This window comes from Heptranchias perlo, unplaced genomic scaffold (assembly GCF_035084215.1).
Source record: "Heptranchias perlo isolate sHepPer1 unplaced genomic scaffold, sHepPer1.hap1 HAP1_SCAFFOLD_52, whole genome shotgun sequence".
NCBI lineage: Eukaryota > Metazoa > Chordata > Chondrichthyes > Hexanchiformes > Hexanchidae > Heptranchias > Heptranchias perlo.
The window spans coordinates 7,095,632-7,116,954 of NW_027139537.1; the positions used below are offsets into that span (position 1 = coordinate 7,095,632).

The window sequence follows — 21,323 nt, forward strand, 5'->3', positions numbered from 1 at the left end:
GCGATGGTGGTATAGTGGTGAGCATAGCTGCCTTCCAAGCAGTTGACCCGGGTTCGATTCCCGGTCATCGCAGTAAAGTGTTTTTATTAGTTTATTTCCATCAGAAACTCTTAAGTTTATAATCGAATTTGATGCAGTTCAGTTGGATATTGTTTCCAAAACATCATCGGGTGCAATTATAATAAAATATTTTCAACCTTCATTTCTTTTCCCGAAAGAAGCAAAAGAGGAAAAACATGCTGGAAATACTGAGTTACCAAGGGTCCAATGAGAGTGAGGAAGGGAAATGATATGTTAGCCTTTATTGTAAGGGTGTTGGAATATGAGAGTCAGGAGGTCTTGCTGCAATTGTAGTATGAGGAAATATTGTGTAAAATTGGCCAATTTTTGGTGATCGCATTGAAATGTATAAAATTCTTAGACGGCTTGACAGGGTCGATGCTGAGAGTCTGATTCCCCTGGCTGGAGAGTCAAGAACTAGAGCTCATAGTCTCAAGATAAGGGGTCGGCCATTTAGGACCGACATGAGGAAACATTTCTTCACTCAAAGGATTGTGAATCTTTGGAATTCTCTGCACCCCAGAGGGCTGTGGATGCTCAGTCGTTGAGTTATATTCAAAGCTGAGATCGATAGATTTTAAGAGAGCAACATGCATTATAAAGAGTTGGACGACCATGCATTATAAACAGTGAGAGCACCATGCATTATAAAAGTGAGAGCACCATGCATTGTTATCAGTGAGAGCACCATGCATTTAAAAAAGTGAGAGCACCATGCATGACAAACAGTGAGAGCAGCATTGATTATGAACAGTGAGACCAATATGCATTTTAAACAGTTAGAGCACCGTGCATTATAAACAGTGAGAGCACTGTGCATTATAAACAGTGAGAGCAACATGCATTATAAACAGTGAGAGCACCATGCATTATAACCAGTGAGAGCACCATGCATTATAATCAGTGAGAGCAGCATTGATTATGAACAGTGAGACCAATATGCATTTTATACAGTGAGAGCACCATGCATTATAACCAGTGAGAGCACCATGCATTATAATCAGTGAGAGCAGCATTGATTATGAACAGTGAGACCAATATGCATTTTATACAGTGAGAGCACCATGCATTATAAACAGTGAGAGAACCATGCATTATAAACAGTGAGAGAACCATGCATTGCAAACAGTGAGAGCAGCATTGATTATGAACAGTGAGACCACGATGCATTTAAAACAGTGAGAGCACCGTGCATTTAAAACAGTGAGAGCACCATGCATTATAAACAGTGAGAGCACCATGCATTATAAGCAGAGAGAGCACCATGCATTGTAAACAGTGAGAGCACCATGCATTTTAAACAGTGAGAGCACCACGCATGATAAACAGTGAGAGCACCATGCACGATAAACAGTGAGAGCACCGTGCACGATAAACAGTGAGAGCACCATGCATTATAAACAGTGAGAGCACCATGCATTATATACAGTGAGTGCACCATGCATTACAAGCAGTGAGAGCACTATGCACATTAAACAGTGAGAGCACCATGCATTATAAACTGTCAGAACACCATGCATTATAAACAGTAGGAGCACAATGCATTATAAACAGTGAGAGCACCATGCATTATAAACAGTGAGAGCACTGTGCATTATAAGCAGTGAGAGCACAAAGCATTATAAACAGTGAGAGCACAATGCATTGAATGCAGTGAGAGCAACATGCATGATAAACAGTGAGAGCAACGTGTATTATAAACAGTGAGAGCACCATGCATTATAAACAATGAGAGCAACGTGCATTATAAACAGTGAGAGCACCATGCACATTAAACAGTGAGAGCACCATGCATTATAAACTGTCAGAACACCATGCATTATAAACAGTAGGAGCACAATGCATTATAAACAGTGAGAGCACCATGCATTATAAACAGTGAGAGCACTGTGCATTATAAGCAGTGAGAGCACAAAGCATTATAAACAGTGAGAGCACAATGCATTGAATGCAGTGAGAGCAACATGCATGATAAACAGTGAGAGCAACGTGTATTATAAACAGTGAGAGCACCATGCATTATAAACAATGAGAGCAACGTGCATTATAAACAGTGAGAGCACCATGCATTATAAACAGTGAGAGCACCATGCATTATAAACAGTGAGGGCAACATGCATTATAAACAGTGAGAGCACCATGCATTATAACCAGTGAGAGCACCATGCATTATAATCATTGAGAGCAGCATTGATTATGAACAGTGAGACCAATATGCATTATAAACAGTGAGAGCACCATGCATTATAAACAGTGAGAGCACCATGCATTATAACCAGTGAGAGCACCATGCATTATAATCAGTGAGAGCAGCATTGATTATGAACAGTGAGACCAATATGCATTATAAACAGTGAGAGAACCATGCATTGCAAACAGTGAGAGCAGCATTGATTATGAACAGTGAGACCACGATGCATTTAAAACAGTGAGAGCACCATGCATTTAAAACAATGAGAGCACCATGCATTATAAGCAGAGAGAGCACCATGCATTGTAAACAGTGAGAGCACCATGCATTTTAAACAGTGAGAGCACCATGCATTATAAGCAGAGAGAGCACCATGCATTGTAAACAGTGAGAGCACCATGCATTTTAAACAGTGAGAGCACCATGCATTTTAAACAGTGAGAGCAACACGCATGATAAACAGTGAGAGCACCACGCATGATAAACAGTGAGAGCACTGTGCACGATAAACAGTGAGAGCACCGTGCACGATAAACAATGAGAGCACCGTGCATTATAAACAGTGAGAGCACCATGCATTATAAACTGTTAGAACACCATGCATTATAACCAGTGAGAGCACAATGCATTATAAACAGTGAGAGCACCATGCATTATAAACAGTGAGAGCACTGTGCATTATAAGCAGTGAGAGCAACATGCATGATAAACAGTGAGAGCACAATGCATTGAATGCAGTGAGAGCAACATGCATGATAAACAGTGAGAGCAACGTGTATTATAAACAGTGAGAGCACCATGCATTATAAACAGTGAGAGCAACGTGCATTATAAACAGTGAGAGCACCATGCATTATAAACAGTGAGAGCACCATGCATTTTTTACAGTGAGTGCACCATGCCTTATAAGCAGTGAGAGCACTATGCACATTAAACAGTGAGAGCACCATGCATTATAAACAGTGAGATACCAAGCATTATAGACAGTGAGAGCACGATGCATTTTAAACAGTGAGAGGACCATGCATTTCAACCAGTGAGAGCACCATGCATTATAAACAGTGAGAGCGCCATGCATTATAAACAGTGAGAGCGCCATTCATTATAAACAGTGAGAGCGCCATGCATTATAAACAGTGAGAGCGCCATGCATTATAAGCAGTGAGAGTACCATGCATTTTAAACAGTGAGAGGACCATGCATTATCAACAGTGAGAGACCAATGCATTTTAAACAGTGAGAGCACCATGCATTACAAACAGTGAGAGGAGCATTGATTATGAACAGTGAGACCAATATGCATTATAAACAGTGAGAGCACCTTGCATTAGAAACAGTGGGAGCACCATGCATTATAAAGAGTGAGAGCAACATGCATTATAAACATTGAGAGCACCATGCATTGTAAGCAGTGAGAACACCATGCATTTAAAACAGTGTGAGCACCATGCATTATAAAGAGTGAGAGCCCCATGCATTTTAAACAGTGAGAGCACCGTGCATTTTAAACAGTGAGAGCACCGTGCATTATAAACAGTGAGAGCACCGTGCATTTTAAACAGTGAGAGCACCTTGTATTTTAAACTGTGAGTGCACCTTGTATTTTAAACTGTGAGTGCACCTTGTATTTTGAACTGTGAGAGCACCGTGCATTTTAAACAGTGCACCTTGTATTTTAAACTGTGAGAGCACCATGCATTATAAATTGTGAGAGCACCATGCATTAAAAACAGTGAGAGCACCATGCATTGTAAACAGTGAGATACCAAGCATTATATACAGTGAGAGCACCATGCATTTTAAACAATGAGAGCACACTGCATGACAAACTGTGGGAGCACCATGCTTTATAAGCAGTGAGAGCACCATGCATTATAAACCGTGAGAGCACCATGCATTTAAAACAGTGAGAGCACCATGCATTTGAAACAGTGAGAGCACCATGCATTATGGGCAGAGAGAGCACCATGCATTTTAAACAGTGAGAGCACCGTGCATTATAAACAGTGAGAGCACTGTGCATTTAAAACAGTGAGAGCACTGTGCATTATAAACATTGAGTGCACCGTGCATTTTAAACAGTGAGAGCACCTTGTATTTTAAACTGTGAGTGCACCTTGTATTTTAAACAGTGAGATCACCGTGCATTTTAAACAGTGAGAGCACCGTGCATTATAAACAGTGAGAGCACCGTGAATTTAAAACAGTGAGAGCACCGTGCATTTTAAACAGTGAGAGCACCTTGTATTTTAAACAGTGAGAGCAACGTGCATTTTTATCAGTAAGTGCACCGTGCATTTTAAACAGTGAGAGCACCGTGCATTTTAAACAGTGAGAGCACCATGCATTATGAACAGTGAGAGCACCGTGCATTTAAAACAGTGAGAGCACCGAGCATTTTAAACAGCAATTGCACCTTGTATTTTGAACAGTGAGAGCACCGTGCATTTTAAACAGTGAGAGCACCGTGCATTTTAAACAGTGAGAGCACCGTGCAATTTAAACAATGAGAGCACCGTGCATTTTAAACAGTGAGAGCACCGTGCATTATAAACATTGAGTGCACCGTGCATTTTAAACAGTGAGAGCACCTTGTATTTTAAACCGTGAGTGCACCTTGTATTTTAAACTGTGAGAGCACCGTGCATTTTAAACAGTGAGAGCACCTTGTATTTTAAACAGTGAGAGCACCGTGCATTTTAAACAGTGAGTGCACCTTGTATTTTAAACTGGAGAGCACCGTGCATTTTAAACTGTGAGAGCACCTTGTATTTTAAACTGTGAGAGCACCTTGTATTTTAAACTGTGAGAGCACCGTGCATTTTAAACAGTGAGAGCAACGTGCATTTTAAACAATGAGAGCACCGTGCATTATAAACATTGAGTGCACCGTGCATTTGAAACAGTGAGAGCACCTTGTATTTTAAACTGTGAGAGCACCTTGTATTTTAAACTGTGAGAGCACCGTGCATTTTAAACAAGGAGAGCAGCGTGCATTTTAAACAATGAGAGCACCGTGCATTTTAAACAGTGAGAGCACCGTGCATTTTAAACAGTGAGAGCACCGTTCATTATAAACATTGAGTGCACCGTGCATTTTAAACAGTGAGAACACCTTGTATTTTAAACTGTGAGTGCACCTTGTATTTTAAACAGTGAGAGCACCGTGCATTTTAAACAGTGAGAGCAACGTGCATTTTTATCAGTAAGTGCACCGTGCATTTTAAACAGTGAGAGCACCTTGTATTTTAAACAGTGAGAGCACCTTGTATTTCAAACTGTGAGTGCACCGTGCATTTTAAACTGTGAGTGCACCTTGTATTTTAAACTGTGAGAGCAACGTGCATTTTAAACTGTGAGAGCACCATGCATTTTAAACAGTGAGAGCACCGTGCATTTGAAACAGTGAGAGCACCGTGCATTTTAAACAGTGAGAGCACCGTGCATTTTAAACAATGAGAGCACCGTGCATTTTAAACAATGAGAGCACCATACATTTTAAACAGTGAGAGCACCGTGCATTTTAAACAGTGAGAGCACCGTGCATTTTAAACAGTGAGAGCAACGTGCATTTTTATCAGTAAGTGCACCGTGCATTTTAAACAGTGAGAGCACCTTGTATTTTAAACTGTGAGTGCACCTTGTATTTTAAACTGTGAGTGCACCTTGTATTTTGAACTGTGAGAGCACCGTGCATTTTAAACAGTGCACCTTGTATTTTAAACTGTGAGAGCACCATGCATTATAAATTGTGAGAGCACCATGCATTAAAAACAGTGAGAGCACCATGCATTGTAAACAGTGAGATACCAAGCATTATATACAGTGAGAGCACCATGCATTTTAAACAATGAGAGCACACTGCATGACAAACTGTGGGAGCACCATGCTTTATAAGCAGCGAGAGCACCATGCATTATAAACCGTGAGAGCACCATGCATTTAAAACAGTGAGAGCACCATGCATTTGAAACAGTGAGAGCACCATGCATTATGGGCAGAGAGAGCACCATGCATTTTAAACAGTGAGAGCACCGTGCATTATAAACAGTGAGAGCACTGTGCATTTAAAACAGTGAGAGCACTGTGCATTATAAACATTGAGTGCACCGTGCATTTTAAACAGTGAGAGCACCTTGTATTTTAAACTGTGAGTGCACCTTGTATTTTAAATAGTGAGATCACCATGCATTTTAAACAGTGAGAGCACCGTGCATTATAAACAGTGAGAGCACCGTGCATTTAAAACAGTGAGAGCACCGTGCATTTTAAACAGTGAGAGCACCTTGTATTTTAAACAGTGAGAGCAACGTGCATTTTTATCAGTAAGTGCACCGTGCATTTTAAACAGTGAGAGCACCGTGCATTTTAAACAGTGAGAGCACCATGCATTATGAACAGTGAGAGCACCGTGCATTTAAAACAGTGAGAGCACCGAGCATTTTAAACAGCAATTGCACCTTGTATTTTGAACAGTGAGAGCACCGTGCATTTTAAACAGTGAGAGCACCGTGCATTTTAAACAGTGAGAGCACCGTGCAATTTAAACAATGAGAGCACCGTGCATTTTAAACAGTGAGAGCACCGTGCATTATAAACATTGAGTGCACCGTGCATTTTAAACAGTGAGAGCACCTTGTATTTTAAACCGTGAGTGCACCTTGTATTTTAAACTGTGAGAGCACCGTGCATTTTAAACAGTGAGAGCACCTTGTATTTTAAACAGTGAGAGCACCGTGCATTTTAAACAGTGAGTGCACCTTGTATTTTAAAATGGAGAGCACCGTGCATTTTAAACTGTGAGAGCACCTTGTATTTTAAACTGTGAGAGCACCTTGTATTTTAAACTGTGAGAGCACCGTGCATTTTAAACAAGGAGAGCAGCGTGCATTTTAAACAATGAGAGCACCGTGCATTTTAAACAATGAGAGCACCGTGCATTATAAACAGTGAGAGCACCTTGTATTTTAAACTGTGAGAGCACCTTGTATTTTAAACTGTGAGAGCACCGTGCATTTTAAACAAGGAGAGCAGCGTGCATTTTAAACAATGAGAGCACCGTGCATTTTAAACAGTGAGAGCACCGTGCATTTTAAACAGTGAGAGCACCGTTCATTATAAACATTGAGTGCACCGTGCATTTTAAACAGTGAGAACACCTTGTATTTTAAACTGTGAGTGCACCTTGTATTTTAAACAGTGAGAGCACCGTGCATTTTAAACAGTGAGAGCAACGTGCATTTTTATCAGTAAGTGCACCGTGCATTTTAAACAGTGAGAGCACCTTGTAGTTTAAACAGTGAGAGCACCTTGTATTTCAAACTGTGAGTGCACCGTGCATTTTAAACTGTGAGTGCACCTTGTATTTTAAACAGTGAGAGCACCGTTCATTATAAACATTAATGCACCGTGCATTTTAAACAGTGAGAGCACCTTGTATTTTAAACTGTGAGAGCAACGTGCATTTTAAACAATGAGAGCACCATACATTTTAAACATTGAAAGCACCGTGCATTTTAAACAGTGAGAGCATCGTGCATTTTAAACAATGAGAGCACCGTGCATTTTAAACAGTGAGAGCACCGTGCATTTTAAACAGTGAGAGCACCGTGCATTTTAAACAGTGAGAGCAACGTGCATTTTTATCAGTAAGTGCACCGTGCATTTTAAACAGTGAGAGCACCTTGTATTTTAAACTGTGAGTGCACCGTTCATTTTAAACAGTGAGAGCACCTTGTATTTTAAACTGTGAGAGCACCTTGTATTTTAAACAGTGAGAGCACCTTGTATTTTAAACAGTGAGAGCACCGTTCATTATAAACATTAATGCACCGTGCATTTTAAACAGTGAGAGCACCGTGCATTTTAAACAATGAGAGCACCGTGCATTTTAAACAATGAGAGCACCATACATTTTAAACAGTGAGAGCACCGTGCATTTTAAACAGTGAGAGCACCTTGTATTTTAAACTGTGAGAGCACCGTGCATTTTAAACTGTGAGAGCACCGTGCATTTTAAACAGTGAGAGCAACGTGCATTTTTATCAGTAAGTGCACCGTGCATTTTAAACTGTGAGAGCACCTTGTATTTTAAACTGTGAGTGCACCGTTCATTTTAAACAGTGAGAGCACCTTGTATTTTAAACAGTGAGAGCACCTTGTATTTTAAACTGTGAGAGCACCTTGTATTTTAAACATTGAGAGCACCGTTCATTATAAACATTAATGCACAGTGCATTTTAAACAGTGAGAGCACCTTGTATTTTAAACTGTGAGAGCACCGTGCATTTTAAACTGTGAGAGCACCGTGCATTTTAAACTGTGAGTGCGCCTTGTATTTTAAACAGTGAGTGCACCGTGCATTTTAAACTGTGAGTGCGCCTTGTATTTTAAACTGAGAGCACCGTGCATTATAAACTGTGAGAGCGCCGTGCATTATAAACAATGAGAGCGCCGTGCATTTTCAACAATGAGAGCACCTTGTATTTTAAACAGCAATTGCACCTTGTATTTTGATCAGTGAGAGCACCGTGCATTTTAAACAGTGAGAGCACCATGCATTGTAAACAATGAGAGCACCTTGTATTTTAAACTGAGAGCACCGTGCATTATAAACAGTGAGAGCAACGTGCATTTTTTTCAGTAAGTGCACCGTGCATTTTAAACAGTGAGAGCACCGTTCATTATAAACACTGAGTGCACCGTGCATTTTAAACAGTGAGAGCACCTTGTATTTTAAACAGTGAGAGCACCTTGTATTTTAAACAGTGAGTGCACCGTGCATTATAAAGTTGCAACAATGTCCAGATCTGAAATTACATTCTGCACATTACAAGGTGGCTTGGACTCAGTCCATATCTGAAATTACATTCTGTACAATACACAGTGGGTTGGACTCAGTCCATATCTTATATTACATTCTGTACAATACACAATGGGTTGTACTCAGTCCACATCTTATATTACATTCTGTTCATTACACAGTGGGTTGGACTCAGTCCATATCTTATATTACATTCTGTACAATACACAATGGGTTGTACTCAGTCCACATCTTATATTACATTCTGTTCATTACACAGTGGGTTGGACTCAGTCCATATCTTATATTACATTCTGTGCAATACACAATGGGTTGTACTCAGCCCATATCTTATATTACATTCTGTACAATACACAGTGGGTTGGACTCAGTCCATATCTTATATTACAGTCTGTACAATACAAGATGGGTTGTACTCACTCCATATCTTATATTACATTCTGCACATTACAAGGTTGGGTGGACCCAGTACGTATTTTATATTACATTCTGTTTATTACAAGGTGAGGTGGAACCAGTAAATATCTTATATTACATTCTGTATATTACAAGGTGAGGTGGACTCAGTCCAGATCTTATATTACATTCTGGACAATACAAGGTGAGGTAGAGGTCGAGATTGAACAGGGAGGGGCGAGCTTCTAATTCAAACAGGAGAAAACAGTTGAGGGAAAAGCTGTTGACCTTTCGCTGACAGCAACTGCCAGAATTAAAGTTGCAACAATGTCCAGAGCAGGTGTGGGCGAGGCCCAGGGACAGAAGAGAAAACACACCCAGGGGGAGGGTTGGACCCTGCAGCAAACACTGAGCAGCTCAGACAGGCAGTGCGGCACCGGTTAGAGGCATTCAGAGGAAAGGCAGGGGAGAAACAAGCTGCAGACTTGGATTAGGGAGAGATTCTGTGCAACTGTGGGAGTGTGAGAGAGGGAGAGAGAGAGGGTTAGAGAGAGGGAGAGAGAGAGAGAATGAGAGGGAGAGGGAGGGAGGGAGAGTGAGAGAGAGTGGGAGAGGGGTAGAGAGAGGGAGAGAGAGAGAGAATGAGAGGGAGAGGGAGGGAGGGAGAGAGAGAGAGGGAGAGTGGGAGAGATTGAGAGAGGGAGTGGGAGAGAGAGAGAGTGGGGAGAAAAAGAGAGAGTGAGAGAGGGAGTGGGAGGGAGGGAGTTCTTGCCTCTTGCTGTGCCTTTTTAATCCCTTGCTTTTGTATTTTAATCAATTCCCTCTCTCTCCCCTCAGGAATATTTTTGATGAAATGCTGCAAGGAGATGATCCAGAAAGAGACATTTTGTGAGGAGGAGGAGGAGTGGGAGAAATCCTGGGCCAAGCATCGTTCTCTCCGCTGGGGACGGACTGACTGAGACCTTCACCACAGCCTGGACCCGATGGGGAGCACGTGAGTAATGTCTGGGTTACTCTGGGGTCACTGGGTGCACACTGGAATCACTGGGATATTCAGGGGACACTTGGGGGGGTCACTGGGACATTCAGGGGACACTGGGGGGGGGTCACTGGGACATTGTTGTGGTAGTTCTTATTGTTGTGGTGGTGGTCTGAACATCAAGACCGCCACTCTGGCATCACTCTGGCATGAATGGTTGCAAGCTGGGAACCCTGGCTGCACCCTGGCATCATTCTGGGTTGACTGCGGGATCACTGGGGACACTCTGTTGGCTACTCATTAAATATCTGGTGTTCTCATTACATATCTTATATTACATTCTGGACAATACACAGTGGGTTGGACTCAGTCCATATATTATATTACATTCTGTACAATACACAGTGGGTTGGACTCAGTCCATATATTATATTACATTCTGTACAATACACAGTGGGTTGGACTCAGTCCATATATTATATTACATTCTGCACATTACGCAGTGGGTTGGACTCAGTACATATCTTATTTTACATTCTGGACAATACACAGTGGGTTGGACTCAGTCCATATATTATATTACATTCTGCACATTACGCAGTGGGTTGGACTCAGTCCATATCTTATGTTACATTCTGCACATGACAAGGTGGGTTGGACTCAGTCCATATCTGAAGTTACATTCTGCACATTACGCAGTGGGTTGGACTCAGTCCATATCTGAAGTTACATTCTGTACAATACACAGTGGGTTGGACTCAGTACATATCTTATATCACATTCTGCACATTACAAGGTGGGTTGGACTCAGTCCATATCTTATATTACATTCCGCACATTACGCAGTGGGTTGGACTCAGTCCATATCTTATATTACATTCTGCACATTACAAGGTGGGTTGGACTCAGTCCATATCTGAAATTACATTCTGCACATTACAAGGTGGGTTGGACTCAGTCCATATCTTATATTACATTCTGTACAATACACAGTGGGTTGGACTCAGCCCATATCTTATATTACATTCTGTACAATACACAGTGGGTTGGACTCAGTCCACATCTTATTTTACATTCTGGACAATACACAGTGGGGTGGACTCAGTCCACATCTTATATTACATTCTGTACAATACACAGTGGGTTGGACTCAGTCCATATCTTATATTACATTCTGTACAATACACAGTGGGTTGGACTCAGCCCATATCTTATTTTACATTCTGGACAATACACAGTGGGGTGGACTCAGTACATATCTTATATCACATTCTGCACATTACAAGGTGGGTTGGACTCAGTCCATATCTTAAATTACATTCTGTACAATACAAGGTGGATTGGACTCAGTAAATATCTTATATTGCATTCTGCACATCACACGGTTGGTTGGACTCAGTCCATATCTTATATTACATTCTGTACAATACACAGTGGGGTGGACTCAGTCCATATCTTATATTACATTCCGCACATTACGCAGTGGGTTGGACTCAGTCCATATCTTACATTACATTCTGTACAATACACAGTGGGTTGGACTCAGTCCATATCTTATATTACATTCTGTACAATACACAGTGGGTTGGACTCAGTCCATATCTTATATTACATTCCGTACAATACACAGTGGATTGGACTCAGACCATATCTTATATTACATTCTGTACAATACACAGTGGGTTGGACTCAGCCCATATCTTATATTACATTCTGTACAATACACAGTGGGTTCGACTCAGTCCATATCTGATATTACATTCTGCACATTACAAGGTGGGTTGGACTCAGTCCATATCTTGTGTTAAATTATGTACAATACACAGTGGGTTGGACTCAGACCATATCTTATATTCATTCTGCACATCACACAGTGGGGTGGACTCAGTCCATATCTTATATTACATTCTGTACATTACACAGTGGGTTGGACTCAGTACATATCTTATATTACATTCTGCACATTACACAGTGGGTTGGACTCAGTCCATATCTTATATTACATTCTGCACAATACACGGTTGGTTGGACTCAGTCCATATCTTATATTACATTCTGTATATTACAAGGTGGGTTGGACTCAGTCCATATATTATATTACATTCTGTACAATACACAGTGGGTTGGACTCACTCCATATCTTATATTACATTCTGCACATTACGCAGTGGGTTGGACTCAGTACATATCTTATTTTACATTCTGAACAATACACAGTGGGTTGGACTCAGTCCATATCTTATATTTCATTCCGCACATTACGCAGTGGGTTGGACTCAGCCCATATCTTATATTACATTCTGCACATTACAAGGTGGGTTGGACTCAGTTCATATCTGAAATTACATTCTGCACATTACAAGGTGGGTTGGACTCAGTCCATATCTTATATTACATTCTGTATATTACAAGGTGGGTTGGACTCAGTCCATATCTTATATTACATTATGCACATTACAAGGTGGGTTGGACTCAGTCCATATCTTGTGTTAAATTATGTACAATACACAGTGGGTTGGACTCAGACCATATCTTATATTACATTCTGCACATCACACAGTGGGGTGGACTCAGTCCATATCTGAAATTACATTCTGCACATCACAAGGTGGGTTGGACTCAGTCCATATCTTATATTACATTCTGCACATTACACAGTGGGTTGGACTCAGTACATATCTTATATCACATTCTGCACATTACAAGGTGGGTTGGACTCAGTCCACATCTTATATTACATTCCGCACGTTACGCAGTGGGTTGGACTCAGTCCATATCTTATATTACATTCTGCACATTACAAGGTGGGTTGGACTCAGTCCACATCTGAAATTACATTCTGCACATTACAAGGTGGGTTGGACTCAGTCCATATCTTATATTACATTCTGTACAATACACAGTGGGTTGGACTCAGCCCATATCTTATTTTACATTCTGTACAATACACAGTGGGGTGGACTCAGTACATATCTTATTTTACATTCTGGACAATACACAGTGGGGTGGACTCAGTCCATATCTTATATTACATTGTGTACAATACAAGGTGGGTTGGACTCAGTAAATATCTTATGTTGCATTCTGCACATCACATGGTTGGTTGGACTCAGTCCATATCTTACATTACATTCTGTACAATACACAGTGGGTTGGACTCAGTCCATATCTTATATTACATTCTGCACATTACAAGGTGGGTTGGACTCAGTCCACATCTTATATTACATTCTGTACAATACAAGGTGGGTTGGACTCAGTAAATATCTTATATTGCATTCTGCACATCACATGGTTGGTTGGACTCAGTCCATATCTTATATTACATTCCGTACAATACACAGTGGATTGGACTCAGACCATATCTTATATTACATTCTGTACAATACACAGTGGGTTGGACTCAGCCCATATCTTATATTACATTCTGTACAATACACAGTGGGTTGGACTCAGTCCATATCTTATATCACATTCTGCACATTACAAGGTGGGTTGGACTCAGTCCATATCTTGTGTTAAATTATGTACAACACACAGTGGGTTGGAATCAGACCATATCTTATATTACATTCTGCACATTACACAGTGGGTTGTACTCACTCCATATCTTATATTACATTCTGCACATTACAAGGTTGGGTGGACCCAGTAAATATCTTATATTACATTCTGTACATTACACAGTTGGTTGGACTCAGCCCATATCTTATATTACATTCTGTACAATACACAGTGGGTTGGACTCAGTCCATATCTTATATTACAGTCTGTACAATACACAGTGGGTTGGACTCAGCCCATATCTTATATTACATTCTGTACAATACACAGTGGGTTGGACTCAGTCCATATCTTCTGTCATATTCTGTACAATGCACAGTGGGTTGGACTCAGTCCATGTCTTGTATTACATTCTGTACAATACACAATGGGTTGAACTCAGTCCATATCTTATATTACATTCTGCACAATACACAGTGGGTTGGACTCAGTCCATATCTTATATTACATTCTGTCCAATACACAGTGGGTTGGACTCAGCCCATATCTTATATTACATTCTGTACAATACACAGTGGCGTGGACTCAGTCCATATCTTATATTACATTCTGTACAATACACAGTGGGGTGGACTCAGTCCATATCTTATATTACATTCTGTACAATACACAGTGGGGTGGACTCAGTCCATATCTTATATTACATTCTGTACAATGCACATTGGGGTGGACTCAGCCCATATCTTATATTACATTCTGTACAATGCACAGTGGGTTGGACTCAGTCCATATCTTATATTACATTCTGTACAATACACAGTGGCGTGGACTCAGTCCATATCTTATATTACATTCTGTACAATACACAGTGGGGTGGACTCAGTCCATATCTTATATTACATTCTGTCCAATACACAGTGGGTTGGACTCAGCCCATATCTTATATTACATTCTGTACAATACACAGTGGTGTGGACTCAGCCCATATCTTATATTACATTCTGTACAATACACAGTGGCGTGGACTCAGTCCATATCTTATATTACATTCTGTACAATACACAGTGGGGTGGACTCAGTCCATATCTTATATTACATTCTGTACAATACACAGTGGGGTGGACTCAGTCCATATCTTATATTACATTCTGTACAATGCACATTGGGGTGGACTCAGCCCATATCTTATATTACATTCTGTACAATGCACAGTGGGTTGGACTCAGTCCATATCTTATGTCATATTCTGTACAATACACAGTGGGTTGGACTCAGTCCATATCTTATATTACAGTCTGCACAATACAAGTTGGGTTGAACTCACTCCATATCTTATATTACATTCTGCACATTACAAGGGGGGTTGGACTCAGTCCATATCTTATATTACATTCTGTGCAATACACAGTGGGGTGGACTCAGCCCATATCTTATATTACAGTCTGTACAATACACAGTGGGTTGGACTCAGTCCATATCTTACATTGCATTCTGTACAATACAAGATGGGTTGGACTCAGTCCATATCTTATATTACATTCTGCACATCACACAGTGGGGTGGACTCAGCCCATATCTTATATTACATTCTGGACAATACACAGTGGGTTGGACTCAGTCCATATCTTATATTACAGTCTGTACAATACAAGATGGGTTGGACTCACTCCATATCTTATATTACATTCTGCACATTACAAGGTTGGGTGGACCCAGTAAATATCTTATATTACATTCTGTATATTACAAGGTGAGGTGGACTCAGTCCATATCTTATATTACATTCTGGACAATACAAGGTGAGGTAGAGGTCGAGATTGAACAGGGAGGGGCGAGCTTCTAATTCAAACAGGAGAAAACAGTTGAGGGAAAAGCTGTTGACCTTTCGCTGACAGCAACTGCCAGAATTAAAGTTGCAACAATGTCCAGAGCAGGTGTGGGCGAGGCCCAGGGACAGAAGAGAAAACACACCCAGGGGGAGGGTTGGACCCTGCAGCAAACACTGAGCAGCTCAGACAGGCAGTGCGGCACCGGTTAGAGGCATTCAGAGAAAAGGCAGGGGAGAAACAAGCTGCAGACTTGGATTAGGGAGAGATTCTGTGCAACTGGGGGAGTGTGAGAGAGGGAGAGGGAGAGGGGTAGAGAGAGGGAGAGAGAGAGAGAATGAGAGGGAGGGAGAGAGAGAGGGAGAGTGGGAGAGAGTGAGAGAGGGAGAGGGAGAGGGAGAGGGGTAGAGAGAGGGAGAGAGAGAGAGAATGAGAGGGAGAGGGAGGGAGAGAGAGAGGGAGAGTGGGTGGGAGGGAGAGTGAGAGAAGAGAGAGGGGGGAGAAAAAGAGAGAGTGAGAGAGGGAGTGGGAGGGAGGGAGTTCTGGCCTCTTGCTGTGCCTTTTTAATCCCTTGCTGTTGTATTTTAATCAATTCCCTCTCTCTCCCCTCAGGAATCTTTTTGATGAAATGCTGCAAGGAGATGATCCAGAAAGAGACAATTTGTGAGGAGGAGGAGGAGTGGGAGATATCCTGGGCCAAGCATCGTTCTCTCCGCTGGGGACGGAATGACTGAGACCTTCAACACAGCCTGGACCCGATGGGGAGCACGTGAGTAATGTCTGGGTTACTCTGGGGTCACTGGGTGCACACTGGAATCACTGGGATATTCAGGGGACACTGGGGGGGGGTCACTGGGACATTCAGGGGACACTTGGGGTGGTCACTGGGACATTCAGGGGACACTTGGGGTGGTCACTGGGACATTGTTGTGGTAGTTCTTATTGTTGTGGTGGTGATCTGAACATCAAGACCGCCACTCTGGCATGACTGGGTGCAAGCTGGGAACCCTGGCTGCACTCTGGCATTATTCTGGGTTGACTGCGGGATCACTGGGGACACTCTGTTGGCTACTCATGAAATATCTGGTGTTCTCATTACATATCTTATGTTACATTCTGGACAATACACAGTGGGGTGGACACAGTGCTTATCTTAAATTACATTCTGCACATTACAAGGTGGGTTGGACTGAGTCCATATCTCATATTACATTCTGCACATTGCAAGGTGGGTTGGACTCAGTCCATATCTTATATTACATTCTGCACATTACAAGGGGGGTTGGACTCAGTCCATATCTTATATTACATTCTGTACAATACACAGTGGGGTGGACCCAGTCCATATCTTATATTACAGTTGGCACAATACACAGTGGATTGGACTCAGTCCATATCTTATATTACATTCTGTACAATACACAGTGGGTTGGACTCAGCCCATATCTGAAATTACATTCTGTACAATACACAGTGGGTTGGACTCAGTCCATATCTTATATTACATTCTGTACAATATACAATGGGTTGGACTCAGTCCATATCTTATATTACAGTCTGCACAATACAAGATGGGTTGAACTCACTCCATATCTTATATTACATTCTGCACATTACAAGGTTGGGTGGACCCAGTACATATCTTATATTACATTCTGTACAATAAACAGTGGGGTGGACTCAGTCCATATCTTATATTACATTCTGTACAATACACAGTGGGTTGGACTCAGTCCATAACTTATGTCATATTCTGTACAATACACAGTGGGTTGGACTCAGTCCATATCTTATATTACATTCTGTACAATACACAGTGGGTTGGACTCAGTCCATATCTTATATTACATTCTGCACATCACACAGTGGGGTGGACTCAGCCCAGATCTTATATTACATTCTGTACAATACACAGTGGGTTGGACTCAGTCCATATCTCATATTACATTCTGCACATTACACAGTGGGTTGGACTCAGTCCATATCTTATATTACATTCTGTACAATACACAGTGGGGTGGACCCAGTCCATATCTTATATTACAGTTGGTACAATACACAATGGGTTGGATTCAGCCCATATCTTATATTACATTCTGTACAATACACAGTGGGGTGGACTCAGTCCATATCTTATATTACATTCTGTGCATTACACAGTGGGTTGGACTCAGTCCATATCTTATATTGCATTCTGCACATTATACAGTGGATTGGACTCTGTCCATATCTTATATTACATTCTGTACAATACACAATGGGTTGCACTCAGTCCATATCTTATATTACATTCTGTACAATACACAATGGGTTGCACTCAGTCCATATCTTATATTACATTCTGTACAATACACAGTGGGTTGGACTCTGTCCATATCTTATATTACATTCGGTACAATACACAGTTGGTTGGACTCAGTCCATATCTTATGTCATATTCTGTACAACACACACTGGTGTGGACTCAGCCCATATCTTATATTACATTCTGTACAATACACAGTGGGGTGGACTCAGTCCATATCTTATATTACATTCTATACAATACACAGTGGTGTGGACTCAGTCCATATCTTATGTCATATTCTGTACAACACACAGTGGGGTGGACTGAGCCCATATCTTATATTACATTCTGTACAATACACAGTGGGGTGGACTCAGTCCATATCTTATATTACATTCTGTACAATACACAGTGGGTTGGACTCAGTCCATATCTTCTGTCATATTCTGTACAATGCACAGTGGGTTGGACTCAGTCCATGTCTTATATTACATTCTGTACAATACACAGTGGGTTGGACTCAGTCCATATCTTATATTACATTCTGTCCAATACACAGTGGGTTGGACTCAGCCCATATCTTATATTACATTCTGTACAATACACAGTGGGGTGGACTCAGTCCATATCTTATATTACATTCTGTACAATCTACAGTGGGGTGGACTCAGCCCATATCTTATATTACATTCTGTACGATGCACAGTGGGTTGGACTCAGTCCATATATTATATTACATTCTGTACAATGCACAGTGGGTTGGACTCAGTCCATATCTTATGTCATATTCTGTACAATACACAGTGGGTTGGACTCAGTCCATATCTTATATTACAGTCTGCACAATACAAGATGGGTTGAACTCACTCCATATCTTGTATTACATTCTGCACATTATAAGGGGGGTTGGACTCAGTCCATATCTTATATTACATTCTGTACAATACACAGTGGGGTGGACCCAGTCCATATCTTATGTTACATTCTGTACAATACACAGTGGGTTGGACTCAGTCCATATCTTCTGTCATATTCTGTACAATGCACAGTGGGTTGGACTCAGTCCATATCTTATATTACATTCTGTACAATACACAGTGGGTTGGACTCAGTCCATATCTTCTGTCATATTCTGTACAATACACTGTGGGTTGGACTCAGTCCATATCTTATATTACATTCTGTACAATACACAGTGGGTTGGACCCAGTCCATATCTTATATTACATTTTGTACAATACACAGTGGGTTGGACTCAGTCCATATCTTATATTACATTCTGGACAATACACAGTGGGCTGGACTCAGTCCATTTCCTATGTTACATTCTGTACAATACACAGTGTGGTGGACTCAGTCCATATCTTATATTACATTCTGTGCAATACACAGTGGGCTGGACTCAGTCCATATCTTATATTACATTCTGTACAATACACAGTGGGCTGGACTCAGTCCATTTCCTATATTACATTCTGTGCAATACACAGTGGGCTGGACTCAGTCCATATCTTATATTACATTCTGTACAATACACAGTGGGCTGGACTCAGTCCATTTCCTATATTACATTCTGTACAATACACAGTGGGTTGGACTCAGTCCACATCTTACATTACATTCTGTACAATACACAGTGGGCTGGACTCAGTCCATTTCCTATATTACATTCTGTACAATACACAGTGTGGTGGACTCAGTCCATATCTTATATTACATTCTGTGCAATACACAGTAGGGTGGACTCAGCCCATATCTTATATTACATTCTGTACAATACACAGTGGGGTGGACTCAGTCCATATCTTATATTACATTCTGTACAATATAAATTGGGTTGGACTCAGTCCCTATCTTATATAACAGTCTGTACAATACACAGTGGGTTGGACTCAGTCCATATCTTATGTCATATTCTGTCCAATACACAGTGGGTTGGACTCAGTCCATATCTTATGTCATATTCTGTACAATACACAGTGGGTTGGACTCAGTCCATATCTTATATTACAGTCTGCACATTACAAGGGGGGTTGGACTCAGCCCATATCTTATATTACATTCTGGACAATACACAGTGGGTTGGACTCAGTCCATATCTTATATTACAGTCTGTACAATACACAGTGGGCTGGACTCAGTCCATATCTTATATTACATTCTGGACATTACACAGTGGGTTGGACTCAGCCCATATCTTATATTACATTCTGTACAATACACAGTGGGTTGGACTCAGTCCGTATCTTATATTACATTCTGCACATCACACAGTGGGGTGGACTCAGTCCATATCTTATATTACATTCTGTACAATGCACAGTGGGTTGGACTCAGTCCGTATCTTATATTACATTCTGTACAATGCACAGTGGGTTGGACTCAGTCCGTATCTTATATTACATTCTGCACATCACACAGTGGGGTGGACTCAGTCCATATCTTATATTGCATTCTGGACAATACACAGTGGGTTGGACTCAGCCCATATCTTAAATTACATTCTGTACAATACACAGTGGGTTGGACTCAGTCCGTATCTTATATTACATTCTGCACATCACACAGTGGGGTGGACTCAGTCCATATCTTATATTACATTCTGTACAATGCACAGTGGGTTGGACTCAGTCCGTATCTTATATTACATTCTGGACAATACACAGTGGGTTGGACTCAGCCCATATCTTATATTACATTCTGTACAATGCACAGTGGGCTGGACTCAGTCCATATCTTATATTACATTCTGGACAATACACAGTGGGTTGGACTCAGCCCATATCTTATATTACATTCTGTACAATACACAGTGGGCTGGACTCAGTCCATATCTTATATTACATTCTGTACAATACACAGTGGGCTGGACTCAGTCCATTTCTTATATTACATTCTGTACAATACACAGTGTGGTGGACTCAGTCCATATCTTATATTACATTCTGTGCAATACACAGTGGGGTGGACTCAGCCCATATCTTATATTACATTCTGTGCAATATAAATTGGGTTGGACTCAGTCCATTTCTTATATTACATTCTGTACAATACACAGTGTGGTGGACTCAGTCCATATCTTATATTACATTCTGTGCAATACACAGTGGGGTGGACTCAGCCCATATCTTATATTACATTCTGTACAATACACAGTGGGGTGGACTCAGTCCATATCTTATATTACATTCTGTACAATATAAATTGGGTTGGACTCAGTCCATATCTTATATTACATTCTGTACAATGCACAGTGG

At 41.0% G+C, this 21,323-nt stretch overlaps 1 non-coding gene across 1 annotated transcript; it reads left to right on the forward strand.

The window, feature by feature from the left end:
• On the forward strand, positions 1–72 carry trnag-ucc (transfer RNA glycine (anticodon UCC)). Its single transcript has one exon. It is a non-coding gene; the product is annotated as a tRNA-Gly (tRNA).
• Positions 73–21,323: the final 21,251 nt, after the last annotated feature.